Source organism: Phascolarctos cinereus, unplaced genomic scaffold, assembly GCF_003287225.1.
Source record: "Phascolarctos cinereus isolate Bilbo 61053 unplaced genomic scaffold, phaCin_HiC Scaffold_726;HRSCAF=1367, whole genome shotgun sequence".
NCBI classification, from domain to species: Eukaryota; Metazoa; Chordata; class Mammalia; order Diprotodontia; family Phascolarctidae; genus Phascolarctos; species Phascolarctos cinereus.
The window spans coordinates 120238657-120252181 of record NW_027556098.1 but is presented as its reverse complement, the minus strand read 5'-3'; positions in this window follow the sequence as shown (position 1 = coordinate 120252181).

Sequence of the window (13525 nt, the reverse complement as noted above, 5' to 3'; positions counted from 1 at the left end):
GTATTTCAGTTGAGAATTATTCATCAGCTGTAATTAAGTAGCTTTTAGAAAGGAATATTTATTCAGGTGGTGTTGTAAAAAAAATTGGTACAAAACATTTTCCCCAAAAAGTCTGTAGCAAATTCTCCTACAAGTACGTACTGAATCTGGGGGAAAGTGGGCTCAAGCTTAGACAGTGTATGTGACAAAGGGTAACAGAGATCTTAGTTGCTAGAATTCTTTTTATCCTCATTGTGGAGTGTTCAAGAAGTTGTGGATTAAATGATTTAACATTTGTAAAGTGCTTTGTAAACCTTAAAGCTACATAAATGTTAGTTGTTGTTATAATAGCTCAGAGATTCCCAAACTGATCTGATCTACCACCCCCTTTTCAAAAAAAAATTTCTCGGCCCCCCCGAAATCTACTTTCTTTAACCGTTTAATTTTTTTTTTTTAGAAATTTGTGTCATTTCAAAAAACATAAAAAATTTTTAAATGATGCATCTTAAATGTAATAATTTATTGTAAATTTGTGGATTTTTCCTGCACTGAAATTTTGATGATGTGATATTGCATCATATAACCATATAGTATCATATTGTAAACAAGTCATCAGATGCACATATTCCTGCTGATGCATGCTGGAATTCCTGACAATGCATGACATGCTTGCCTGCCAACACTTGCTTGTTAAGACCTTTTTGGCAGACTTGACCACTGATGGGTTATAACTTACATTTTGTGTGTTTATTTGGAAAATAATGCAATCCCTATGACTTTTAACTCTGTTATACAACAGATGAAGCATGTATGAACAGTTTTTCAAAATTCTCTTCTCTTTTTTCCTTATGCTTTCACCCCCTTTATTTTTATTTAATGCGTACAATTGCACCCAAGACTACTACCCCCCCCACTCCTGGATCATTCCAGTACTCCCCCAGGGGACAGTATCACTCACTTTGGGAACCTAATTTCCTGGATTCTTTGTAGAGCTGTGAATTTCCACTCCTAATGTGGACCTGGCACTCAGCTGCTCCAGGTTTGCTGCCAGAATACAAAAAGTAATAATGACCACACATTAATACTTTAAATTTTCTATGAAAAGCATTTATATATGTTGTAGTGGAAAGCCTATTGGACCTAGAGTCAAGAGACCTTGGTTCTCTGTCACTTATTAATTGTTTGGGTCAACCTTTCAGAGGATTAATTTCTTCAACTGTAAAAAGGAGAAAATAATATTTGCACACCTAGCTCACTGTGCTGTAGCAAGAAAAGTGTTTTGTCCACCTTAAAGCACCATACAAATATGTTATTACTGTGTATTCATCTGCTATTTTGGCTTTAATGAGCACATCTGTACAGATGACCCCCAATTCTCTATCCCACACACTGACCCCTCTCTTCAGCTCCAAATCCGACATTTTCAACTGCCTTTTGGACATTTCTACCTAGATGCCCTTAGAACTAAAAACTCAACCTCACCAGAATTAAAATCCTCACCTCCTCTCAAAAACTACCCTTTCTCCTAGCTTCCATACTTTTGTTCATGGCACCATCTTTATTCTGAGACAATGATCCTTTCACCCCTTTCTTTCTATTTATATTGTCACTATCTTAGTTGAAGCCTCTGTCACCTCCCCAAGGGAGAAAAATACTGTAATCTTCTTCTCTATTCTATTTTAAATACTATCAGTGTGATATAGGAGAAAAAGCATTGGGAACAAACTAGCTAAATGAGACCTGGAAGATAGAAACATTAGTAGCCCAGTATTTTATACATCCAACAATACAAACAAACTTGGGCAATAGCTCTCCAGTTGACAAGAAATGCTGAGAATGCTGAAAAGTAGTTTAGCAGAACTTAAGTTTAGATAAACATCTCACATCTTGTTCCAAAATAAGTTTCAAACAGGTAAATGACCTTCAAAAATAAATTCACATTATTAAGACAACCTAAATTTTTTAGATCTATGATTCCAGGGAAAATTTGTAATCAGATGAGGGATAAAGGATAGCCCAATAGACATTGATTATATGAAAATTTTAAAACATTTAATAAACAAAAGCAATGTAAACAATAAAAAGAGAAATTTAATTAGAAAAAAATAATTGTATCAAGTATCTTTGAATATAGTCTGATATCCATGATATATGGGGAATTTACATATCTTTGTAGAACAAGAAACATTCCCCAATGGATGAGTGGTCAAAGCACATGATCAAACAGTTTACAGAAGAAGAAATGCAAACTATCAGTAGCACATGAAAAAATATTCCAATTCCTATAAGAACCCTAATCAGTGTGGAGTAAGGGAAAAGGCACTGGGGAGCAGAGTAGGCCAGGAAGACCTAGAAGTAACAGAAGACAATAGCTAAGATGTGTTGATGATGAAGGAAGATTTAATCCTTCGTGTACATACATACATATTATTGTTGCTGTTCAGTTGTTTCAGTCATGGCTGACTCTTTGTGACCGCATTTGGGATTTTCTTGGCAAAGATACTGAAATGGTTTGCCATTGCCTTTTCCATCTAATTTACAGATGAGAAAACTGAGGCAAACAGGGTTAAGTGACTTGCCCAGGGTCACATTTAGCTAGGAAGTGTCTGAAGCCAGATTTGAACTCAGGAAGATGAGTCTTCTTGACTCTAAGCCCAGTGCTCTATCCATTGCACCACCTAGTGGCCCTGCATATATACAAACATACATACATACATGCATGCAGAGCCAAGTGTTAAAGAAACCCAAGAACACAAACCACAAATCAAAACAATTCTAATGTTTTGCCTCATATCCAGAAAGTTGGAAAAATGATAATTATGAGAAAGAATGAATGTTGCAGGGACAACAACATATTTATACAACATGGGTGATAACAGTGTAAGTTCCTTGAGAGAAGAGATTGTTTCATTTTTATCTTTGTATCCCCAATGCCAACCACAGTACCTGGCATATGGTTAGTGCTTAATAAATAGTTGTTGATTGATTGGTAGGACTGACTTGGTCCCGCTATTCTGGAAGACAATTTGAAACTAGGCTAAAAAGGCATCTAAATTGTTCATATCTTTTGACTCCTGTTAGGCACATACTTCAAGGAAGTCAAACACACAAAAAAAAGATCCCACGTATACTAATATATTTAAAATAGAATTTTTTATAATAGCAAAATGTTTTTAAAAACCCAACACTCAGAAACAAAGTGAGTTGCCCATGGATTAGATATAGACTTAATGAATTATGATATGAGTGTAATAAATTATTGCACAGTAGAAAATAACTGTGGGTAGCTAAGTGGCACAATAGATAGGATACCAGGCTTGATGTCAGGAAGACTCATATTCCTGAGTTCAAATCTGGTCTCAGATAGCTATGTAACCTTGGGCAAGGCACTTCACTCTGTTTGCCTTAGTTTCCTCATCTGCAAAATTATCTGGAAAAGGAAATGGCAAATTACTCCAATATCTCTGCAAAGAAAACCCCAAATAGGGGCACAAAGAGTCAGACACAACTGAAACAACTGCACAACAGGAAATAATGAATATAAGGAATTCAGAGAAATTTGGGAAGTCTTGTTTGCCTAATAGAGAGTGCAATAAGAACTAAGAGAACATAGGCAATGATCACATTCTTAGAAAGAAAAAAACCACAAATACATCAAAATTCTTTGTTTTACAATGATTATTCTTGACCTCAGAACGCTAAAGATAAAGTATGCCTCCTCTTGGTAGAGGTGGCAGACTGGGAGTGAAGAATGATGTCTATGGTGTGTGGTGGAGTCAGTATTATAGGAAGAACAATTTGACAGCTGAGTGGAGAATGGACTGGAGTGGGCAGAGACTTGAGGCTGAGAGTCCAACCAGAAGATTATTGCAACAGTCTAGGCTTAAGGTGATGAGGGCCTGCAACACAGAGGTTGCAGTATTAGATGAAAAAGTGTGCACATATGATAGAACGCACAAAGTAGAAATGACAGGATTTGATAATTGATTAGGGTTGGGTGAGAGAGAGGAGGAGTCAAGGAGATCAACTTGGTGACTGGGAGAATGATGGGACTCACAGTAATATGGAATTTAGAAAGTGGGGAAGGTTTGAGGGTAAAGATAATGAGTTCGATTTTGGACATTTTGAGTTTAAGATGTCAATGAGACATCCAGTTCAAGATGTCTAATAGGCCACTGAAGATGTGAGACTGGAGGTCTCAACAAAGAGGTTAGGTAGGAATGGACAAATAGATCTGAGATTTATCTGCATAGAGATGATAACTGAAACAATGGGAGCTGATGATCACCAAGTGAAATAGTATAAAGGGAGAAAAGAATAGGGTCCAGGACAAAGCCTTGGGGGAGCCCCATAGTTAGCATGTGTGGATGTAGATTCAGCAAAGGTGCCTGAGAAGTCAGATAGGTTGGGGGAGAACTAGCAGAGAGTGATGTCAGGGAAACCTAGGAAGAAGACAATATTGAGGAGTAGAGGGTGTTTGATACTGTTAAAGGCTGAAGAGAAGTAAAGAAGGATAAGGATTGAGAAAAGGCCATTAGATCTGTGAGTTAAGAACCCATTGGTAACTTTGGAGAGAGTAGGTTTAATAGAATTCAAAGGTTGAAAGACAGCACAGAGTTAAGAAGAAAGAGAGAAGTAAGAAAGGGGAGGCACTTATTGCACATGGCTTTCTCAAGGAGTTTAGCCACAAAAGGGAGGAGAAATATAGGACGATAGCTAGAGGGAATGGATGGAACAAGTTGGGGGGTTTTGAGGATGGGGGAAAAATGGGCATGCTTTTAGGCCACAGGGAAGGAGCCATTAGACAAAGGTTGAATATAAATGAGACAGTGGGGATAACAGAAGAGGCAGTCTGCTGGAGAAGATAGGCTGGAACAGGATCACTTGTGCATGTTGAGGGGTTTGCCTTGACAAGAAGGGTCACCTCTTCATGTGAAACAGGAATGAAGGAGGAATCATGGCAGATGAAATTTGGGTAATGTGAAATGAGGGTCAGGAGAGAAGAGGAGCTCTCTATGAATAGTTTCCATTTTTTCAGTAAAATATGAGGAAAATTGAGAGGTTGGGGGATATGTAAGAGGCTTGAGGAGTGATGAAAATATTTGGAAAAGTTAATTAATTGATTAGGGGGTGTAAAAGGATTGCCTTGCTGTAGTGAGGTACTAGTTGAAATTATGTAACATAAACTTGTAGTGTCAGAGTCTCAATAAACATTTATTAAGTGCTTTCTACGTGCCAAGCATTGGAGATACAGAGAAAAGGCATGAGGCAGTCCCTGCCCTCAAAAAGCTCACAATCTAATTGGGGAAGACAACACATAAAAAAGAAGCTGAGAGTGATGGGGAGGTGACATGACCCAGGGACATGATGAAGATCTGCAATGGGGTGGAAAGTGATCTAAGAACACATTAGGACTAGAGCTAATTTCATTTTGCAGAATAATGAGTTTCTGGAGATCATCCAGGTGGGAAATGATGGAGGGGATATGGTTTCATGATTTTCTTCAGCTTCATTCAGTAACACATGAGTAAGAGTGAAGGCAGCGGCTAGTGGGAGTAATTCAAGGCTGGGAGAATGGCCAGGCAAGATCTTTGATAGGATGAAGGGGCAAGGGACTTGAGAGAAGGGGATGGTGTAGAGTTGAACTGGTTTACCAAGGGGTCAAGATGGGAAAGGGAAGAGATGATAGGCAGTGCAGAGGTGATGGCTTGGGAAACAATTGAGATAGCAGGAGGTCTTGGTGAAGACAAAGAACAGGGTTTGGAGCTGCAAAGGAGAGGTGGAATGACAACAGATTATGATCAAATAAAGGAATTTCAGAGTTTGAAGCCCTAATACCTAACTCTAAAATAGGGCTTTGCTTTGTATATACCCAGATCATCAAAATGGAGGCATCCACATGGAAAACACCAAGGATCTGCTTCTGAGAAAAGACATTCTGCATTTCCCTATCACATGGGTAGGAGTAGCTCCTTTCCGTTTTCTGTGTGGCTGGAGGTCACACAGGTGGCATCTTTCTAACTAGGACACTAAGACACTAGGACTGTCTTCTCTCTTTCCAGCTATGTCCAGGAAGGGTAAAGGTCTCATCTTCTTCATCCACAGTATGGGCATCATGAACTGAAGTACTTCCCCTTCCTTCCACACTTTTAAGTCCTGTAGTCCTGAAAAATGGACATGGGCTTTTAGTATGGTCTGTTTCATTTGTCCTTTTCTGTTGCAGGCAGTGGTATTCCCACCAGACCTAGAGTCAAGTCACAGTGATTTTGAAGGTAGAATTCCAGGCTGGATGTTGCTGTCAGACTAACAAGCCAGAGTGCCTGGGACTTGAGCTCAAGGGGGACTTCAGACTTGGAATTTGGTGTGACTGGGCTATGTTGTTGTTCAGTTGTGTCTGACTCTTCATGACCCTATTTGGGTTTTCTTGCCAAAGATAGTGAAGTGGTTTGCCATTTCCTTCTCCAGCTTATTTTCCAGATGAGGAAATTGAGGTAAACAAGATTAAGTGACTTGCCATAAGTGTCTGAGGACAGATTTGAACTGAGGAAGATGAGTCTTCCTGATTCCAAGCCCAGAGCTCTATCTACAGCACTACCCTAGCCGCCCTATCTGGGCTATACAGGAACTAAAGTAAGCTATGAACACAATCTCCTTTTCCTCATCAGAGTAGTTATTTGTCTTTCGTTCTCGAAGAGGACCATGACATCAGAAATGTGATGCCATGACTTGCAAGGGAACTGGATTTAAGTGAGAAAGACTGAGGTGGTGTAGGAGGGGAATTATCCTACATGTATTAGGGGGAAGGGAGGAGTAATGTTTTAATACTTTTTCTTGTTATGAATATTCCTTCGTAAAAGCTACTCTGCCTGTAAGCAGTTAAATGGAACTGGGGTGCACCACTAAAATTAGAGGAACACTACTGGTGAGGGCTTGAGCCAACAGCATGCCCACAAGTCCCCTTAATGGCACTGGAAAACCCTGGAGGAGGAGAGAAATGTAAACTACTTGGCTTCTTACTGCGGGGCAGAGTAATTACTGTAACATATATAAACAATGAGTGTCCATTATTTTCATTGAATTTTAAAATAGATTTTTATTGATTTCTTTTTATATCTTCTATATTTTCCCCTGTAGCCTTCCCTTTCCTCCCTCCCAGCCATCTCTTTTAATAAAGAATTTTATTTTTATAGACTTTTAATTCTTTTAAAGGGCTTCCCATAGGAGAAAAAAAGTCCAGTGTAATCTTTTTGAGATTATTTTTTGAAGGAAGGACTGGTTACACAGGAGAACCAGGAGAAAGTAATGTTACGAAAACCTAGAAAGAAAAGAGTATCAAGAAGAAGAGGTTGTTTTGACAGCGTTAAAGGCTGTAGAGAGGTCGAGGGCAGAAATTGAGAGGATTTGAAAAGGTTCTTTTTGAACAGCTCCTTAGGATGTCTCTGGATAAAATTTATCAGAGGAATTTAATTACAGTGTAACTTGTGATCCAGGGTCCCTCAAGTAGTGGGTTCACCTGGATACAAAGTTAGAAGGCTTGCCCAAAAGGTAAATATACTCACATGTCCATACTCAGAGTTTACCACAAGAACTCTCTAAATATGCTCATGTTTTGGTTTCCAGAAATGTAGGAAACAAGGTCTACAACTCCTGCATGAGCAACTCAAAGTAACAAATGCTTGTTGAGTAGGAGACTATTTATTCTGGCCCAAGAAAAGGCAAAAGGCAAAAAGGACTCATAAGCCACAAATAGATAAAGCACTCCCTTCAGAAGCATACTGAACTTTGGGGTTGCCAATTGTCAGAAGCAAAGTTCTAAAGCCAGCCCCCTTTCGGTTCAGGTTTGATGTTGGGATGAAATAAGGCACTGCAAGGGACTGAATAGTTACGAAAGGAGGAGGTTTACTTTGCCCTACACGGTGAACACATACACCAAGGATACAAGAGCACTTAGATTGTCTGGACAAGGGACCCCTCCTCATCAACATCCACAAACTCACTTAGTCAATCATTAGGATAAAGTAGTCTCTGGCTGGTCGGGACCTTTTGTGTCCCCCTGACCAGCTGCATCAGGGAAGCTGGGTCCAAACAGATTTCATGAGGGTAGGAAACTCTGTTGGGAAAATCAGGGAAATGTTGTCAAGAAATCCCTGGTCCTATTACCACTCCAACATTCCACTGAATCCTTAGCTAACCCACAAGGTCCTACACAGGCATCCCAAGACACATAGTGTTATCCTTTAGTTTGGACTCCTCTCCCAGCCCCCAGAAGACCACACACCTTGTGGCTCCTGGACAAGCAATTCCTTCCCATTAGATTGACACTTTTTTTTTTTTATCACTTACCAGTAAAGCACAAGTCTTCTGCTGTCTTATATAATGTGGCTTTAGTCCCCTTACTGATTCATGGGCAGCCCTCTTCTCTTTCTAAGAGGTATAATGCTCAGAAACTCTTTTCTCTCTGGATCAGTTTCCCAAATTTTGAACCTGGGGTTACTTGAGGAGATCTCCAAGGCAGATGCTGTCCAGGATATCTCCCTGCACATAGAAGGCTACTTGTAGGTCTTGCTGCTTAGGGAGTTACCCTCCTTTACATGGGAGTTTGGTACTTAGGAACATTGAACACAAACTTCTCTCTCAGATCCATGTGGATAAACCTAGGTCTGTTTCTGCCACATGCATATGTTCCTATAGAGGAACTCTTGAAGCTCACAATTACTAACAAGTCCCAGGATGCCCTGAACTTAGTCGTCTAGGTATCTGCTAGCTCACCATGGTAGGGAAACTAGGCTCCTGTCCCTGGAAAGAGCCACAGAATAGGCCCCTACTTTTCTTGACCCCAGATCTTCCCCTGCCCCGCCCCTAGTGACTCTTAAGTCCTGGCTAGAGCCAAGCACAGTGTGTTGGAACCGATAGTCTTTATGGCTACAATAACAAACCAGGATAGTATCCATCTAGTTGGAGACTCAGGTGTCCTGGCTCCTTTCTACATGGGCTGGAGGTTGACAGGGACTTTTTTTTTTTGGTTAGGCAATGGGGTTAAGTGACTAGCCCAGGGTCACACAGCTAGGAAGTATCAAGTGTCTGAGGCCAAATTTGAATTCAGGTCCATCCTAACTTCAGGGCTGGTGCTCTATCCACTGTGCCACCTAGCTGCCCTTACTGCTTATAGCCCCAAGACTATTTTGGGTATTGTGGTAGTCACCACCATCACCTTTGCTCCTGCTGTTACCTGTACTACCAATGCCAGAAGCTTGAGAGTCCCTTAGAAGTTCAAGAGATCCCGATGGGGGCATTCTCATCCAGCCGGTGTACCCACATACTCAGGACCCCAAAGCTGGCCCTGAACCCCCACCCCCAACCCAGGCTTTGTGTACCCTCCCAGTGGTCCTGCCCCCCAGTATCCTATGTACCCAGCTGGTCCCCCAGTCCACAATCCTGCAGCTCCTCCTCCCTACATGCCATCACAACCCTGGGGCCTGAGGAACCAGTCTCCTATTTTTGCAGCCTTCCCTCTAGGCATCACTTGTTCTGAGGCACATTCTAATTTCTCCACCTTGTTCCACTGGTGGGAGAGGATCATGCAGAAGGACCTATATGTGCGCATTGAACATCAGACCAAGCAGGATAGATACTTTGTTTTGGGATGGGCTCCCTGGAGACATGGAACAGTTATGGGACACCTTACTGGGAAGAGACTTTGGGGTAAGGATGTTGGTGGTATTCTTTTTAATGTAGGGGGAAACATATGAAGTGTTAAGAAGGAAAGTGGGTGAGGGCACATCCTATGCCCTGGTAAGTAGTGCCACCTTGAGTAGGCCTGTTATTTACCCATGTATGCAGCTGTTTCAGCCGTCACAACTCTGCCCATCTGGGTGGAGGTGAAGTTGGAAGAGGGCCATATCTATCAGTCATTAATCATCCTTTTACTCCTGAATTACAATTACTGAAGCTGCTATCATCTCTTGGATCTGAAAAGACCATATTCAATTCTCTGGTCTCTGGGGAAGGGAAATAGAAAGGCAAAAGGCCAGGAACTCTCCTGACTGTGTGAGTGAATTCATTTAGGTCTTCATGTGCTTCTTCTCCAAAGCAGCTATTACCAGATTCTGGTATGTGTTATAGGCGGGGCTGGGACCAAAGGCGTGGGACATATAACCTGGCTTCCCCCTAAAGGAATCCAGGTAAACTTTGTTTTTCCTCTCAAGAGTACTAGCCAACCAAATGAAATGGTGGGCGGGGGAAGTAGGGGAGGCAGCCACAGTCACTAAAACTCATCTCCCCTGAGGGAGACACAGAAGGTAGTATGTTACTAGGCAAGTTGAACCACCACCATCACTTTGACCATCATCTCCCCTCAGACTCCAATGGAGATAGTCTAGGACCTTTAAGAACCTCAGGGATAGCTGTGCCACTCAAACCATCAGACTACTTCCAGCTCAGCCCCCACAGTCGTCATTGAAGGGAGAAATCATTGTGGAGACTTTCCTATTTCCCTCACTACTGCCAGCAACAACTGCTGACCAACTGAAACCACTGGTCCTGCTTCCAGTCCAGAGCCTCCCCCCCTCCCCCAGCCATCATCCAAGGAAGAAATTCCTGAGAAGGGTCCAGCTAACCCCAACAATGGAAGGAAAGGAGGAAGGAAGGGAGGAAACAAAGAAGGAAGGAAAGGAGGGAAGGAGAGAAGGATGGAAAGGAAAGAACAAAGAAAGGAAGAAGGAAGGAAGGAAAGAAGGAAGGAAGGAAGAAAAAAAAGCATTTATAAAGCTCTTGTAATAAATACTGGTGATACAAATACAAACAAACAAAAAAAGAAAAATAGTCCCTGGCCTCAAGGAGTTCACATTCTTCCTCCTCTTCCCGCCCCTCTCTCCCCACCACCACTTAATGGTATTTTATTTTTTTCCAATTACATGTAAAGACAGTTTTCAACATTCACTTTTACAAGATTTTGAGTTTCAATTTTTTTCTCCCTTCCTCCCCTCCCCAAGATGGCAATCTGATATAAGCAATATATGTACAATCATATTAAACTTATTTTCACATTAGTCATGCTGTGAAAGAAGAATCAGAACAAATTGCCATTTAGACTCCATATTCTTTCTCTGGATGTGGATAGCATTTTCCATCATGAGTCTTTTGGAATTGTCTTAGATCACTGTATTGCTGAGAAAAGCTAAATCTATCATAGCTGATTATCGTACAATGTTGTTCTTACTGTGTACAAAGTCCTCTTGGTTCTGCTCACTTCACTCAGCATCAGACCATACAAGTCTTTCCAGGTTTTTCTGAAGTCAGCCTGTTCATCATTTCTTATAGCACAATAGTATTCCATTACATTCATATACCACAACTTGCTCAGCCATTCCCCAGTTGATGGGCATCCTCTCAAATTTCCAATTCTTTGCCACCACAAAAAGAGCTACTATAAATATTTTTGTCCATGTGGGTCCTTTTTCCTTTTTTATGACCTCTTTGGGATGCAGACCTAGTAGTGGTATTTCTAGATCAAAAGGTATGTACAGTTTTATAGCCCTTTGGGCAGAGTAAGGAGCTCACATTCTAATGGGGATATGTTTTTGAAAACCTAGAAGCCAAGAACAGGGCCAGGAAGGCAATGAAGATGGGCATGGGCCCCTCCATAAAGTAGAGGCTCCAGGAAGAACTCATCAATGGAAGGAGGGAAATAAGTTTTTATTAAGTGTCTATTAAATGCCAGACTAGATTTTAAAAGTAAGGGCAACTAGGTAGAGGAGTGGATGGAGCACTGGGCCTATAGTCAGGAAGACCTGAGTTCAAATTCAGTGTCAGACACTTACTGGCTGTGTGACCCCGGGCAAGTCACATAACCCTGTTTGCCTAAATTTCTGCAAAATTTCTGTAAAATGAGCTAGACAAAGAAATGGCAAACCACTCCAGGATCTCTGCCAAGAAAATGGGGTCCAAATGGGGGACCCATATGGGATCAAGAAGAGTCAGACATGACTGAACAACAACCACAAAAATGCCAGCCACTTTATCTTATTTGATCCTAACAACAACCCTGGAGAATAGGTTCTGTTATTATCTCCCATTTTATATTTGAAGTAACTGAGGCAAGGAGAGGTTAAGTGATTTGCCTAGGGTCACAAAGCTAGGAAGTATCCAAGGTCAAATTGAACTCAGGTCTTCCTGACTCCCAGCAAGCTATCCACTGTACCACTTAGCTGACTCTCTGACAGGAGAAGGGAGTGGTCAAACAGAGGGATGTTCCAGGATGAGGAGGCCCCAGGTGTTGAGAGAAGTTCCAGGATAAGACAGCATGGTTTGCAAGTCTGGAAGCCAGGAATAGAGCTGTCAGGGGACTGAAGACCAGAGAGGGCCCCCTGGACAAAATTTCCAACCAACTGCCACCCACAGGGTAGGCAAGCCTGCCAAAGTTGAAGCAGTGAGGTACTCTGAGAGAGAAGCAGGAGACAGCATGTGCCAGGTACATAAAACTATGACAACCACCTTGACCACCATCTCCCCTCAGACCCTAATAAAGAAAGCCCCAAACCCTCAGCCCAAGAACCGTGGGAATAGCAGTGCTTCCAGCCCAGACCTCCCAGTTGTCATCCTGGGAAGAAACCAACTCCTGTGGAGATTCAGCCTGGCTCCTAAAGGTGCTTCAGCCACAGCCATTAAAGACCCAGAAAAGAAAATTCTGGTCACCAAAGCCCTTGGCATCACAAAATGGTCCAACATCAGATGTGATTCTATCAGTGGAAATTACATTACAGAAGAAACATTGCCATCTGCTTTGCTGCTGCACCCTAAGGACCATAGGATCTTCTCATCTGTCTTGCAGCTGAAACCTTCCAAATGCATTGTTTCCCCCATTAGAATGGGAGCTCTTTGAGAACAAGGACAGTCTTTCCTTTCCATTTGCCTACCCGGTTATTATTGGCACAGTGCTTTCCACCTACTAAGTGCTTAATGAATACTTCTTCATTCACTAAGGAACAGCACCAAACCAGCCAATTAATTTCGAGGCAGCCCTAGTCCTTGACACTTAATCAGGAATGAGCTTTGTCCTCAGAATACTAGCAATGGGCCTGAGTTGCTCATCCAAGATCCCAAACAAAGGCTCATTGCCCGGTAAGCACTTCAAGTGGAAGCTTAAAACAGAAACAACCCTATCAAGAGAACAAAGAAAATCCACAAAAGGCTTACTGTGGCAAGCCCTCCCTGCCCTCTCCTCTTCAGCCCAAATTCAAACAGTCCTAAAATGAAGGCCTCTGGGTACCTCAAGGTTGCTGGTGTAATTTTAGACTCCTCTGGGGATGCAAGGATTTGCACCGGTTGCTTTCGTTAGTGGGGATGGAGGCGATATCCTGGTCTCTAATCAACTTCCATAGGCTTTTGTTTGTTTGTTTTTGGATTTTGCTGTCAGACTAGAAAGAGCTCCTCCTTAACTCTCTCAGGCTCAGGCTTCTCTCGCTTCCTTCTCACAGTCCAACTCCAAGCCCCCCTCCCCTTTTCTCTTTCTTGATTCTTAATAGATACTTCTTAAATGGGTTAAAAT